This window comes from Eulemur rufifrons, chromosome 30 (genome assembly GCF_041146395.1).
Source record: "Eulemur rufifrons isolate Redbay chromosome 30, OSU_ERuf_1, whole genome shotgun sequence".
In the NCBI taxonomy this organism is placed as follows: Eukaryota; Metazoa; Chordata; class Mammalia; order Primates; family Lemuridae; genus Eulemur; species Eulemur rufifrons.
In genome coordinates this window covers 111,045,628-111,060,921 of record NC_091012.1, presented here as the reverse complement: position 1 = coordinate 111,060,921, position 15,294 = coordinate 111,045,628, and positions in this window count along the sequence as shown.

The window sequence follows — 15,294 nt, the reverse complement described above, 5'->3', positions numbered from 1 at the left end:
CTAGCTGTTGAGAGGCACTGGTAGCAATGGGCTCAAAGATAGTGGCCCCTTCTTGATTCTGGTTTCTTGATCCCTGGATCACAGCTACAATGCTCTGTTCTTGAACTCAATATTCTAGTGGTGGGCTCAGAGGTAGTGCTCCTATGGTGGGTAAGTACTGTATTTTTCCATGAATCATTCATGGGGCTGCAGCTTAGAAACCACTTCTTCAGATCTTCCAATGATGCTATAAGCTCCCAATTCTCTGTATTAAATTCCTTCTTTTGCATAATACAAGGGTTTCTGTTTCTTGCAATGAATCCTGACTGTTATTTCTTCATAAAGCACACATGCTTATATCAAAATAAACAAAGGTATCTTTAGGTGTCAACACTACACAGGCAATTCCCTACTCTACTTTAGGATATCAGAGCTATGTTCCTCCCACCTTTACCCAGCCATTCTTGCTACATCTTTAGTAGAGAAGACCTGGAGGCATAATGAAAGGACCACACAGAGAGGCAAACAGGAATCGTCCATGTGTGGATAATTCTTTGTTAGCCTCCAGAAAGGAGGGCTCTAAAATGAAAAATTTGATTACAAAGTGTTTCATGAGTTAGAATTTGTTGCCACATTAGGATATTGGCACCCTCATATTCTTGATCTGTTAATTTCTTTTCCACAGTTTTTACCAACTGTTGGTTAGTCAAAGTCTCTGGAATTCAGTTCAAGAAGTGGGGTGGCTATGGGCCAATGCTGTGGTTTAGAGATGCTAAGGGACTCCTGAATTCTAGTGTGAAAAGCCAGGTGCTCACATTCTACTTCCACCTGTGAATTTTTTTTTTCTGTCTGGCTCCAGACTTTAGTAAACAAGTGAAACTCAGCATATGCAGCTAAGAGGGAGATCCCATCAAGGTGAGTGGTGTATTTCTATATGCCACAGAAACATATGTAGCTAAAAGACCCAGAGGAGGTGTAGGTGGGCCAGGAAGCCTTGCAATGAGTAACAGAAGTCCTTGCTGTGAGGACACAACAGGGGTAAGATACTTTAGGAAAAATATTTGAAACCTAAATGCCTTTAAGTGAGTTTTTCCATCAGACCTCTTTCTTCAAACATATTTCACTTTATGATAGTTTCATAGAGAATATTTGGTGAATTAATAAAAGGACTGAAATATCTTGTTAGGCTGAAGCTATAAAAACTCACCAAAGTTGCTCTTGTCTATTTTTTTCCAAATCTGTAGAGAAAAGAGAATTATATGGACTATATTTGGGGTTCTAGAAATAGTTATCAAGGATTTTATTTTAAAGTAGAGCTTGATAGTGGGAGGAAATGGACATACAGTACGTATATACTGTTGGTGAAAGTGTAAATTGGCACAAGATTTCTAGAGGGCAATCTGGCAATATGTCTCAACAATTTTAAATGGGCACTTCTTCATCCAGAAATTCAACTTGTAGAAATTTATCCTAAGGAAATAACCAAGCAACTGCAAGAAGACATATGTCCAAGGATGTTCACTGAAGGAGGCTTTATAAAATATAAAGAATGGAAATAGCCAAAAGGTTCATTGGTAGAAAATTGGTTTAATAAAATATAATGGAGCTTCCCAATGGAATATTATGCTGAGACAGGGGGATTTATATATTTTAACATAGAAAGATATCCACAATAAACTGAGTATTGACAAAAGTTGTTAAAGAGTTTTTCTTGTATATTATGTACATTTCAAATGATTTGTATATTCTGATACCAGTTATACTTGACTCATGACAGATGCCTAATAATGCTTAGTGAATTAACTCATGTAAATCTATCTTTATATATTTACATATGCATTATACATTCTGGAACAATATGTGCCTATCTGTCAAAAGTGGTTATTTTTATCATCATTGGATGTGGTTGAAGCCTGAGGCCATAGTGGAAATTATTAAAAACAACTTTTACTTTATGATTTTTATTCTTCTGCATTATTTGAATTTCAAAATAAACATGTGTTATTTTATAACTTTTAAATTGTATTTCTATTTTAAATTAATACAGAATTCTCAAATTCGGTAACAGACGAAGGTGCCTAGAACATACTAGAACTCCTAAAAATCAAATGGAAAAAGGAAAACAACCCAACAGAAGAGTGGGCAAATAGTATGAACAGGCTATCCACAGAATAGAAAAACTGAAAGGAAAGAAATCATATGTCAAGATGTCAAAGTAAAATAATGAGGTACCACTTCTTAGCCACCAGATTTGCAAAACTTTAAGTTTGACAATATCACAGGTTTTCAAGAATGTAGATAAACAGGGATTCTTGATTACTGCTGGTGAAACTGTGAATTAGTACCAACACTTTGGAGAACACCTGGTAAACTGGAAGTTGTGCATGTCCTGTGATCCAACAATTGCACTAAGTTTATACCTCAGAGAGACTGTCATTCCTCTGCAGAAAGAGACATGCACACTTGTGAAATGAGGCTGCTTCAATTTGTTTTGCTCTGAGAATGTTGCACTGATTTTGAAGGAAACAGTGCTCTTAGCAGCCGATGAGGGAGCAAGGGAAACAGGATAGAGGGGGAAAGAAACCAAGCAAGCATTGATTTCAGGCGAAGTCTTGGCAGCCTCAGCTGATCCAGAAGGGGAGCTCTGGTTTTTCCTTCTTCTGCACCAGTCATTGGCTAAGAACCCGCTTGGAGGATATAAACACCCAGGCACTTCTGACTCTTTGTGCCTGTAGGCAAAGAGGCACCAAGATGCCATGAGCAATCTCTAGAGTCTTCATTGTGGGCCATTAGAAACAAAAGCTCACAGAAGCCGGGAAGGGGAATACAATTGGTAAATAAAGATCCTATATGTGAAGGAAGTATTGACAACACATACCATCAGTGCAAAATATACCCTGGAATGATCTTTAATGAATTCATGATTTTCATTGAGAGGTAGGAGAAGGAACAGGACCTTATATATCTATAATGTCTTATTTATTTTTTTAAAAAATGAAGTATAACAAATACAAATAATAGCCAATTCTGGATGCTAAAAACATGGATGAAACCAGGATCATTGTTTGCACCTCACTGGGCATCAAACACACCCAAACATAGCTGGTGAACAGGTGAGGAAGAATCCCAAAACTTGGTTTGCAATAGGAACCAGAGAACTTCCTGCACATGGACTCCACCTGGGCCTTGACTCTTCAGTGCTAGCACAGAACCTGGCACATAGCAGGCGCTCAATAAAAAGCTAATGAAGAATGCAGTTTTGGAATCCATTCAAAGATTGTTTTGCAAACTATGAAGAGGCCTCCTCCTACCCACACATGCTTTGCTACAGACCACATCTTAGCTTTGACATTTTGAGGATAGTATGTATTGATGTCAACATCCATCAAAGATTTCAGAGTTTGAGAGGAGCAAACATGTTCTTACACACCTGGGGGACACCCTCTGTAAATGCCCAGAAATAATCAGGGCAGAGGAGGCAGGTTAGGACAGTATTTTGTGGCTGAGATAGCTCCCAATCAGGAGTGGGTTAAAAGTGAGTGCTTTTGGGGGTAACAGAAAATGCTGTAGAATTAGAATGTGGGGATGACTGCACAACTCTGTAAGTACGCTGAAATTAATAGAATTGCTCACTCAAAAAAAGGTGAATTTTATGCTATGTAATTTATAAATCAGTATATGGAAGAGATATCTGCATTCCCATGTTCATTGCAGCACTATTCCCAATAGCCAAGATACGGAATCAACCTAATTGTCCATCAGCAGATGAATGAATAAAGAAAATGTAGTATATATACACAATGGAATATTATTCAGTCATTAAAAAAGAATAAAATCCTATCATTTGCAGCAACATGGATAACCTTGGAGGACATTATGTTAAGCAAAATAAGTCACACGCAGAAAGACAAATACCGCTTTCTCACACGTATGTGGGAGCTAAAAAAGTTGATCTCATAGAAGTAGAGAGTAGAGTAGTGGTTACCAGAAGATGGGATGAGGAAGTGAGAGAGGACATAGGGACAGGTTGGTCAGCAGATACAAACTTACAGCTAGATAGGAGGAATAAGTTCTAGTGTTCTGTAGCACTGTAGGATGACTGTAGTTAACAATAATGTGTTATATAGTTTCAAACAGCTGAAAGAGGATTTTGAATGTTCCCAATACAAAGAAATGACAAATGTTTGAGGTGATGGATATGCTAATTACCCTAGATTGATCATTTCACATTGTATACATGTATCCAAAGATCACACTGTACCCCAATAAATATGTACAATTATTACTTGCCAATAAATAAATAAATACAAGAAATAAAAAAGTTGAATTATTTGCTCTTAAGAAGACCTTAGTAAGAAGCAGATTTAGGACCCAGGGGGAACCTGTGGCTTCTGACAACCATCTGTGCTTTTGTCCTGCAAGACACTGTGACTTCCAATGGAATAAACTCAAAATAGCTGTTAATACATTATTACTACAACTGGCATGCCACATAGGTTACAAATATGCTAGGACAGTACTGATCCTCACAGCCCTCAGGATGGCTGCCTGGGGCCCAGGCTGCAGAAAATCTTCTGTCAATTGCCTCTGGCCAAGAACATCTTCCTCCATTTGCCCCAGTGTATCAAACAAATATTATAAATTTTCTTGGGTTCCATGATGTGAAAAAGCTAGAAAACACTTTCCTGGAGAAATGCCTTATCTGTTAAACTTTTCTCTATCTGTTAATGAGAACCTGGGCCTTGCAGAGGTGAGAATGGCAGATTTGAGGCCTTATTAAACCAAAGGACATGGGGTTGGGTAGCTAAGAGAGGGGTGTGCTGGGTGACTGCGAGAGCAGCCAGAATCAACTGTGGGCATTGACTTGGATGCTTCCTTTGCCCCTGCAGAGAATTATGTTTATTCACCTGGAAAGCAGAAACCGTTGCTAACTGGAGCAGAAAAGTAATTTCCATTTGGATGTGGCAAATGAAGACCAGAGCATCAACAAGAGGAACCCTCATATAAAAGAGAAGGGGTCACCTGTGCTTTCATTTTCAAAGATAGAAACCACAGTCCAACAGTAACTCTAGGGACCCTGGAAGCCACCTGGGAGGTACTGGAGGCGTGGTGGAAATTCAGAGTATCTTAGGCCTGCCTTCAGTGAGACTTTAAAAACCCTTTACTAGGCTTCTCTAATATTGTCTTAATTCTACGACAAACCTATCTTTGGGGAAGTTTAGAAAAATGCTTCCCTCCTAGACTCCCAAGATTGTTAGAGAATGTGTCTCAGGATTTATTATAATTTGCCACCAAAAGTCCTTTCTCGCGTCTTAATTTGGGTTCTCTAAAAACTGACCCTGAGACAATGAATTGAATGCAAGTAATTTATTTGGGCAGCACAGGGAACCCAGGAAGGGGTGCAAAAAAGTGAGGCAGGGAAGAGAAGGAAGGAAGCTAAGAAAGAGTGTGTTATCAAGCAGGTCACCACTCTGGGCAAGAGGAACTAATCCCACTGGGCATGTCTGGAAGACAGTGTAGAGCACACATCTCAGAGCTATGCCCACTGAGGGAGGAGGCAGCTCCCCACTTGTTCCCCATTAGTTGAAGGCTACTCCCAAGGGACATTAATTCCCCAGTATTCCAGGCCTATTGTATAGGTAGGCAAAGAAGGGCCTGGGGTTCAGAGAAAACACTAAGGGGAAATGGGTGCTGGCAGTTACAAGTTGGGCCTGTGTGCACCAGTGCAGTAAGAGAGAAGGCATGGGTGGGCACCAACACTCTGTTACACCTGGCAAAGGTCTTCCTGTGTTCTAGGCACCTGCAGCCTCCTCTCTGAAAAGCCACAGAACTGAATGTCCACCAACCACTTGATCTCAGAGCAGAGGCCCCAGAGCCACTCACTTGTGGCCTAGCAAAATGTGGAACTTGTAGCCACCAAGGGTGCTGACTGTGCTATCAGCTGTTCTGAGAGCATCATTCATGATCCACCTAGAGAAAGGCGGAGGAGAGAGGATCGCTGCACTGGCCTGTTGAGGACTGACACATCTGCATCCACAAGCTTTCTAAGGTCACCTGTGTCTCTGACAAAAGAAGCCAGAGACTCGCTACAGCCACCAGATCTGATTTCTAGCCTCTCCTCTTTCTAATCTGGAGGAGACTCAGTGGCCAAAGACAGTGGGTTACTCTGGGCTCTTGGCAGATGTTTCCCAACTGTCATGATGTCCTTGTGAGGCGATGGTAGAGAATTTGGTCCTTCTCAACATCCCATTACACACACACACACACACACACACACACACACACTTCAGCAAGGCAGTACAACACAGCAATTAAGAATTTGTATGTGCGCTCTGGGGTTAAACTGCCTGCTTCAAATGCCAGCTTTGCTACCTAGGTGAGTCACTTCACCTCTCTGTACCTCGGTTTCACTCTCATAGCACAACCTTGGAGGACGGGTGCAAAGATGAAGTTATAGAAAACATCTAGAACCTTCTAAGAGCACCTAGCAAATGCCCAATAAATGTTAACATTTTTAAAATTCTGCTTATGAAAAGATGAAAACACTGGAAGTGGACATGCATCCAAGGTCACAAGTCAAGTTGGATTTACAGCAGAAAAGAACCAAACCTGGCAGGCCCTACCCAACCTCTGGCCCAGCTGTTCTCCTGCACACTTTGGGAGTCAGCTGACATTCCAATTCTCACGGCTAACCCCAATTCTTATGACAGCTCCAGCTATAGAACCTGGGATTTCAGCATCACCTTCTTTGCAGCTAGGATTCTGACCATATGTAGGCTCCAGTCCCAAGCCTGACTCTCCCAACCCCAGTTCCCCATGTCCCCATGTCCCAGTTCCCATGCCTTGGCTTCTCCTGTAGTCACTGTTCCCCTTCCTTTGTGCGTTCAGTACAATTCCTGGCACCAGATAGGTGCTCAGACAGGGCGAGGTGGTTGCAGTAGTCTGCCTAGTGAGTGAGTACAAGGATCACTACCATTACTCTTACCAGGAATTCTAAAGTCATGCCAGGGGCAGGGGACTACTCTCCACTTCTGGGCCCTTGGCATCATATCCTGTGTGCTTGGACTTCCATACCTGACCCAGCATGAGTTCCTGGGACCCATGCACACTCAGCTATCTCATCCCGATTATTGGACATTTGCCTGAATAGAGACCAGAAGTGGCTGTAACTTCTGATCCCAGACACAGCCTCCAGGACAAACCTCCTCTAGCGGAACCTGCAGCTGAGCCAGCACTATAGAATCCACCCCAGTCCAGCGGGTGGATATGCAGCCTGCTGCCACTCTTTCCTTACCTCTCCATTCTGTTAGGTGGTAGGGCTACTGGTCCAGGAGGTGCCTCAGGCCACGTTGGCTGCGCCATACTCATTTCCTCGCCATCTATGATAAAAAAAAAAAAGTACCTCTGACTTTGGAGTCCAATCCCAGATCCAGAAACTCTATTTCCATCCAATCAAACACTGGCTGATTCCAAAACCACTGAATTTCTAGATTAAGTTCAAACTGGAGCAATTCTTGAGGCCCTGCAACATATGTATGCTTAAACTCGCCATTAATTTTTTTCACCACCAATTCTAGGTGCTAAAGGTACAAAAATTAACAGGTTACATCAGTTTCTCCTGATGGAGAAGGCAGATGTGTAAGCAAATAGCTATTATATGAGGTTATAAATGCTAAAATAAAAGCATCATTAAAATGCTATGGGAATGTCAATAAAGGAGGAATTAATCCTATGGGGAAAGGTCAAAGAAAGTTTCAAAACTGAGATGATATCTGAGCTAAGTTTGAAGGATGAGTGGAACATGTCAGAAGCAGAAATGGGAAAGGGCATTTTATTTTAATTTTTTTCTCCTTTTTAACCTGAGGTGAAGAGAGCTCTGTTATCCAAATCTGTCAGTTTGCAAACACTGGTCCTTCAAAGTTCCCCATTTTGCTTTCTTTCTCTTTCCCTTTAAATCTTCAATTCCCTGGGTCCAATCTTTTCCCCCATAGGCACCTTCTTGAAGGTGTACAAGCAGAATCCTTAAATATTCTTTTGTATTTGTACAGTACATAGTATTGTTTTGTGCATATGGCATATGTGGTTTTCTTTTATGTAAATGATACTATACCATAAATTTCATTCTTTCTTACATTATTCAATCAACACTTTTTAAAGATCTATGCATAATGGTGCACATACATTTAATTTTTTTCTTCTAACTGTAGCATAGTGTTCTATGGTATGCATGAATCTCATTTTTCTCATCAGCTCCCCTAATAATGGATACCCAGGTTGCTTCTAACTCTCTTCCCTCATAAAGAACATCCTCATATATGTCCCTTAACAGACCTGTGCATGAATTTTTTGTGGCCATAATCCCAGATGTGGGTTTGCTGGGTCGTAAGGCATCTTCATACTCAATTCTACAAGATATTGCCAAATTGCTCTCAAAATACATGCCTTCAGCAAAGACGTGTTGAGCACCAACCACGTACCAGGCACTATACTGGAGATTTAGCCATGAACAAAGGCCCTGCTCTCAGTGAACTTACAGTCGAGTGCAGGAGATGACAATGAACTAATAAATGCATAATGAAATACCACATTATGAAAGGTGCCATGAAGAAAATACAGCAGGGTAGGGGACAGAGAGTGACAAGGAGTGCTATTTTAGGTAAGGTCATCAGGAAAGGGCTCTCTGAAGGGGTGATATTTGATGAGAGGCTTGAAAGAAGTGAGAGAGTGAGCTATGTGTATTGAGTCTGGAGGAGAACATTCCAGGGAAAGGGAACAGCAAGCCCTGAAGGCAGAAGCAGGTTGGGTGTGTGTGAATGACAGTAAAAGAAGAGTGTTTGGGGTTTTTAGGCAATGGATTTATAGTCTGAAAACAATGCTAGTAAAATGCTTAGCACAGTGCCAGGTGCCACTAAGTGCTCAATTGTGACAAACTATTACTATTACTAGAGTACCATGATTAGATTGGAGGTTTGGAAAGGTCTTTTTCATTGCCAGAGGAAGAAGGATGGAAGGATTAGAGGCCAATGAGAGGGGCCAGGACGTGAAATGGAGAAGTGGGGTTTCAGTTTAGTGCTGTTTAGACAGCTCTAGAAATGTTTTTTGTTTGTTTGTTTTCACAAGTATTTTCTGAACAACCCTTGAGAACTGGTTTTGGAGCAGCAATTGAGCTGATGATCTTCATTCATCTTCATCACCATTGGTAGTACACCTAGTCTATGGTCCTTATAGAAGACGGAGTTCCTTCAGGGACTGAGGAGGTACTCAGAAGAGAAGCTGGACCAAAGTATATCCCTTGATCGTTGGGAGTTTAGAGTGAACAGCATCTTGTCAGGGTATTCCAGCTAAATGCCCAAATGATTGACTAATTACTTGGGTCTGAACACAGCTGAACAAATCCACCTTCTCAAGTCACTGCCAGAGGTTTGAGCAACTTCATTCTGGCTAGATTTCAGCACCACAAACCAAGGACCAGATGACTGGGCCAGGAGGGACATTTTTCACTTTTCCACTCCCTTCTGTTAAAAAATACTACTATACAATCAGTTTTCCTACCAACAGATTTGACGGTGGTTACAGAAAATATGAAGAGCTATTCAGCCTCACTAGAAATAAGTTCTATGCAATTATAAACAGAAATTAGAGGCCATTTTTCATCCACCAGCTTGGCAAACATTAAAGGGATTGGTAATAGCCAATGCTGGGGAGAGTGGGAGGGAAATGGGCACAGTTGTACACCTTGGTGGGAGTTTTAATTGCGAAAGACATTTTGGAGGGCAATTTGGCAGCTTTTAACAACAATTAAAATGATCAGAGCCTTTGGCCCAGCAAGCCCTCTTCCAAATAAATCAGCCTTTAGAAACTCTATCCCACAGGTATACTTGTATATGTACCCAAAGATAAATATATCATTGACCTTGAACAACATGGATTTGAACTGTGTAGGTCCACTTATAGGTGGATTTTCTTCTGCCTCTGCCACCCCTGAGACAGGAAGATTAACCTCTCCTCTTCGCCTCCTTCTCAGCCTACTTAAAATGAAGACCTCTATGATGATCCACTTCCACTTAATAAATAGTAAATACAGTTTCTCTTCCTTATGATTTTCTTTTTTTCTTTCTTTCTTTCTTTCTTTCTTTCTTTCTTTCTTTCTTTCTTTTTTTTTTTTTTTTGAGACAGAGTCTCACTCTGTTGCCATGGCTAGAGTGCTGTGGCGTCAGCCTAGCTCACAGCAACCTCCAACTCCTGGGCTCAAGCCAGCCTCCTGCCCCAGCCTCCCAAGTAGCTGGGACTACAGGCATGCGCCACCATGCCCGGCTAATTTTTTCTATATATATTTTTAGTTGTCCAGATAATTTCTTTCTATTTTTTTTAGTAGAGACGAGGTCTCGCTCTTGCTCAGGCTGGTCTCGAACTCCTGAGCTCAAACGATCCACCCACCTCGGCCTCGCAGAGAGCTAGGATTACAGGCATGAGCCACCACGCCCGGCCTGATTTTCTTAATGACATTTATTTTCTCTAGCTTCCTTTATTGTAAAAATACAGTATGTAATACATACCATATACAAAATGTGTGTTAACTGTTTATGTTATCATTAAGGCTTCCAGGCAACAGTAGGCTATAAGTAATTGAATTTTGGGGCAGTCAAAAGTTATACATGGATTTTTCAACTGTGTGGGGAGTTGGTGCCCCTAACCCCAGTGTTGTTCAAGGGTCAACTGTGTGTGTGTGTGTGTGTGTGTGTGTGTGTGAAAAATGCAATTGACCAAAATCCCCTTCTATAGGGGAGTGGTTAAGTAAATTGTGGCATGTCTGTATAATGGAGTCCTTGGTATGTACTGACAGGGAAAGATACAATAGTGTGGATATAGTAATATAGATCTAATTCAATAATATGTAGGGTAGAATCCCATTAATATATAAAAAGAAATCTATATATGTTCATTTATGTCTGTAAATACTTTCCTAGAAGGTCTGAAAGAGCACACTTCAACTGTTAACTCCAACTACTCTCTGGGGAGGGGAGTAAAAAAAAGAGTGAGGGTGATTTGAAAGTGTTTTCTCTATCTACATCTCATTTAGCACTCATGCAGTATATGTGCATTTAAAAGCAATTATATAAAACAAACAGAAACTAACAGGCTATATGGCATTTGTACTTAATGTGCTTCATCTTCTTCTTCTTCCTCACCACTGTCATCATCCTGATCATCTGTTCGAACCCTTGAGCCTTTTCTCTTCCTTGGCACATGACAAACATTGAATCCTAAGCAAGCTCTTACTGTGGTTGATAGCTCTGTCAGCTGTTAATTATTCATGCTAATGGAAGGGGCTGGAGGCACAGATAATGCAAAATCAAGAAGAGTAAATCTTTCAGAGTCTGGTGTACTCCCCTCTTGGATCCCCTGGGAAAACCTTTGCATACTGTAGATATTTACTCAGCAATAAATATCGATTGATATGGATTGATATTTGTCTCTGCAATTTCAACTCACCCACATTCTCAGACTTGCAGATTCATACCCCTTCTCAGAGCCTTCCTCAGATCTTTACTGGCCTAGCCCTGCTGGTGGGAGCCTAACCACTGCAGGGGGTTCCCCTGAGGATTGTCAAGCCCCAGGCATTATCCACCAATGGGTTATTCTTTCTATGGATAAAACGGAGATGAAGGAGTCCTTGTTGCTGTTTGTTTGTTTTTACATAAACTGAACTGGTGGCCTTGCCTCTCTAGTGAGTTTTCAGCCAGCTTATGTTCAGAAAGCACAAACAAATCAAAAGAAAAATTTCACATCCATTGGAATGGCTAGAATAAAAAAAAGACTGACAACTGCAAATATTGATGAGGATGTGGAGCAATTAGAGCTCCTACACTGCTGGTGGAAGTATAAAGTGGTACAACCACTTCGGAAAACTGGCAGTTTCTTATATTAATAGACACACATTTAACCCTATGACCCAGCAGTTCCATTCCTAAGTATTTACCCGAGAGAAATAAAACTATAGATTCACAACAAGCCTTGTACATGACCATTCACAGAAGCTTTATTTGTGATAGCCACAAACAAGAAATATCTGAAATGTCCATCCACAGGCAAATGGATTAACAATTTGTGGTACATTTGTACAATGGAATATATTCAACAATAAAAAGAACAAACTAATGATACATGTAACAACATGTATCAATCTCAAAAACATTTTGTTATGCAAAAGAAACCAGACATGAGAAAAGTACGTATTGTATAATTAATTCCATTTTTATGAAGTTCTAGAACCAGCAAAACTTCTCTACAGTGACAAAAGTCAGAAAGTGGTTGCTTATGGGGCTGGAAGTCATTGACTGGAAAGGGGCACATGATCTCTCTGGGGCTATGGAAAGGTTCTAGATCTTGATAAAACTCATCAACCTGAACACGTAATAACAGTATTAGTTTGCTAGGGCTGCCACAGCAAAATACCACAGACTGGGGTGCTTAAGCAACAGAAATTTATTTTCTTACAGTTCTGGAGGCTGGAAGTCCAAGATCAAAGTGTCAACAGGGTTGGTTTCTCCTGAGGCCTCTCCCTGGCTACCTTGCAGACAGCTACATTCTCAGTGTCCTCACATGTCCTCTGTGTGTTGTCTGTGTCCAAATCTCCTCTTCTCTTAAGAACACTGGTAATATTGAATTGGTGTCCACCCTAATGACCCCATTTTAACTTCATTACCTCTGTAAAGACCCTGTCTCCAAAGGCAGTCACATTCTGAAGAACTGGGGGATGAGATTTCAACATATCAATTTTTTTGCAAGGGGAGACACAATTCAACCCACAATAAGAACTGTGCATTTTATTATATGTAAATTGCTTCTCAGTAAAAAAAGAAATAAAGAACAGAGATGTAAAATTCTCAGTATTCCCAGAAATAGAGGGGAAGTGGACATTTGTGAACAGTGGAGGCATCTGCCATCCAATGCAAAACAGACAGTGAGAAAGTTACAATACCACGACAGCCAACATTTACTGAATGGAGCACTTTACATGTATTAACTAATATAATCTTTGCAAACATGCTATGAGCTATAGATATTATTATCCCCATTTTAGAAAAGGAAACCAAGTCACAGAGAGGTTAAGTAGTTTACTTAAGGTCACATAGCTAGAAAGTGACAAAGCCAGGCTGTGAATCCAAGTCTGCTGTGCCCAGAGCCTGCACAATCACCACTCAACTCTGCCCCACTAGCTTGGAAGAGATTACTGATAGATGGTTGTCTGGGAAAGTAGATGTGTCCAGAAATCATAGGACCCTCCTAAAAGAGAATAGAGGAACTCCAGGTTAGAGACTAAAGGAGGTTCTAGGGAGAAATTAGCTGATCACTGTGTTGCCTAGCATGGTGCTTGGCACATAATGGGTTTTCAATATTATTTTTGAGTACACTTGACAGATTTCTCTGCCTGCTGCATGCAGGCCCTCTTCTTAGGGCATCTGGCCCCACCTATAACTTGTAAGTCCCTAAATGTGTGTGGGTATATGTATGTTAACATTTCATTAAACTATGACATATATAGTGAAAAGTACACAGATCCTCCCTTCAAGCCCCCTTCCAGACATCATTCCTGTCACCAAGGGTAAATGTATCCTAGCTTTTAACAGCATGGACTGGTTTTGTCATCTGAATTAGTTTCCCAGAGCTGCTGTAACAAAATACCACAAACTAGGTGGCTTAAAACAATAGTAGTTAATTGTCTTACAGTTCTGGAAGCTATAAATCCAAAATCAAGGTGTCAGCAGAGCCATGATCCCTCCAAAAGCTGTAGAGGAGAATCCTTCTTTGTCTCTCCCTAGCTCCTGGTGGTTTCCCCACAATTCTTGGTGTTCCTTGGCTTGCAGCTCCAGGACTTCAACCTCTGCCTTTGTCATCACGTGGCATTCTCGTGTGTCTGTATCTCTGTCTCTTCTCTTCTTATTATAATAGAACACCAGTCATATTAGATTAAGGGCCCACCCTACTCCAGTACAACCTCATCATAGCTAATTACTGTGCATCTGCAACCACCCTATTTGCAAATAAGGTTACATTCTAAGGTACTGGGGGTTAGAACTTTACCGTGTCTTTTTGGGGAGACACAATTCAACCCATAACACCATCCAAATGAAACAAAATGACATCATACAATATGAACTCTTGTGGCTGGCTTCTTTCACTTAATGCAATGTTTGTGAGATTCCTTCATATTGTAATATGTAGTTGTAGTTTGTTCAGTCACGCTACTGTAGTATCCCATTTTGTGAATACACCATCATTTATCCATTGTACTGATGGTAGTTTCCTGCTTGATGCTAGTATGAATAATGCTGTTATAGATATTCAAGTATATGTATTTTAGTGAACTTATGCATGCATTTCTGTTGGAATATATGTGGGAGTGGAATTGCTAGGTCATAAAGTAGGTATATGGTCAGCTCTAGCAGATACAGGCAAATAGTATTCCAAAGGGATTTTACCAATTTACCCTTCCACCAGCAGTATATGAGAGTTCTGGTCACTCCTCCTCCAATACTTGACATTGTCTTTCTTTTTCATTTTAGCTGTTCTGGTGGATGCATTGAGATCACATCATGTTGTCTTTTTAATTTGTTTCCTTTTGTTTTTCCTTCCAGATTCCCATCCCTCTTTGCTCATCATATACACTTCCAGGTCTCTTCATCATTACCACATTACCACAATTAGCATCTCCAGATTTCTTCCTTACAGTCAGATGCCTCGATCTGTAGGCAAACCAATGTTTTTCCCCATTTATTATCCTCTTACAGAAGAATTTCACTTGCAGCAACTTTGAACTGCCTCTGAATTCACTCATGCTGCAAAAGGATCCATGCCTGTTTGTTGATTATTTTGTTTTTCATGCCTTAAGAGCAGGACTGGAACAAACACGAAGTTGGAGAGTAAGATGCTTGCCATAACAAATCTATAGGGTCTGTAGTGCATGCAAATCTACTTGTAACAAAATCATCCCCCTCCAACTTTGCTCAATGGGTGTCTTTCTGATTGTATGTTAAATCCATTTCATGGTGAAGTTATGTTAGAGTGTCAGGCCTCAAATGGAGATAAAGCAACTCCCGAACGTGGTGAGTGGGTGTAAGGAGACAGCCAGCCATTCCTTGTTGAAATCATCACCAGCAGCCCTATTGCTTCGGGGAACAATTGGGTCTCTCAGACTGGAAACTGGGACCAGTCCCTCTCCTTCTTCCTGCCTACACTCCCAGTCCTGGAGGTAGTAAGTTTGAGTCTATTCTAATGGTACCCTGGAAAAGATATAAGCTTGTGAGGTGGAGG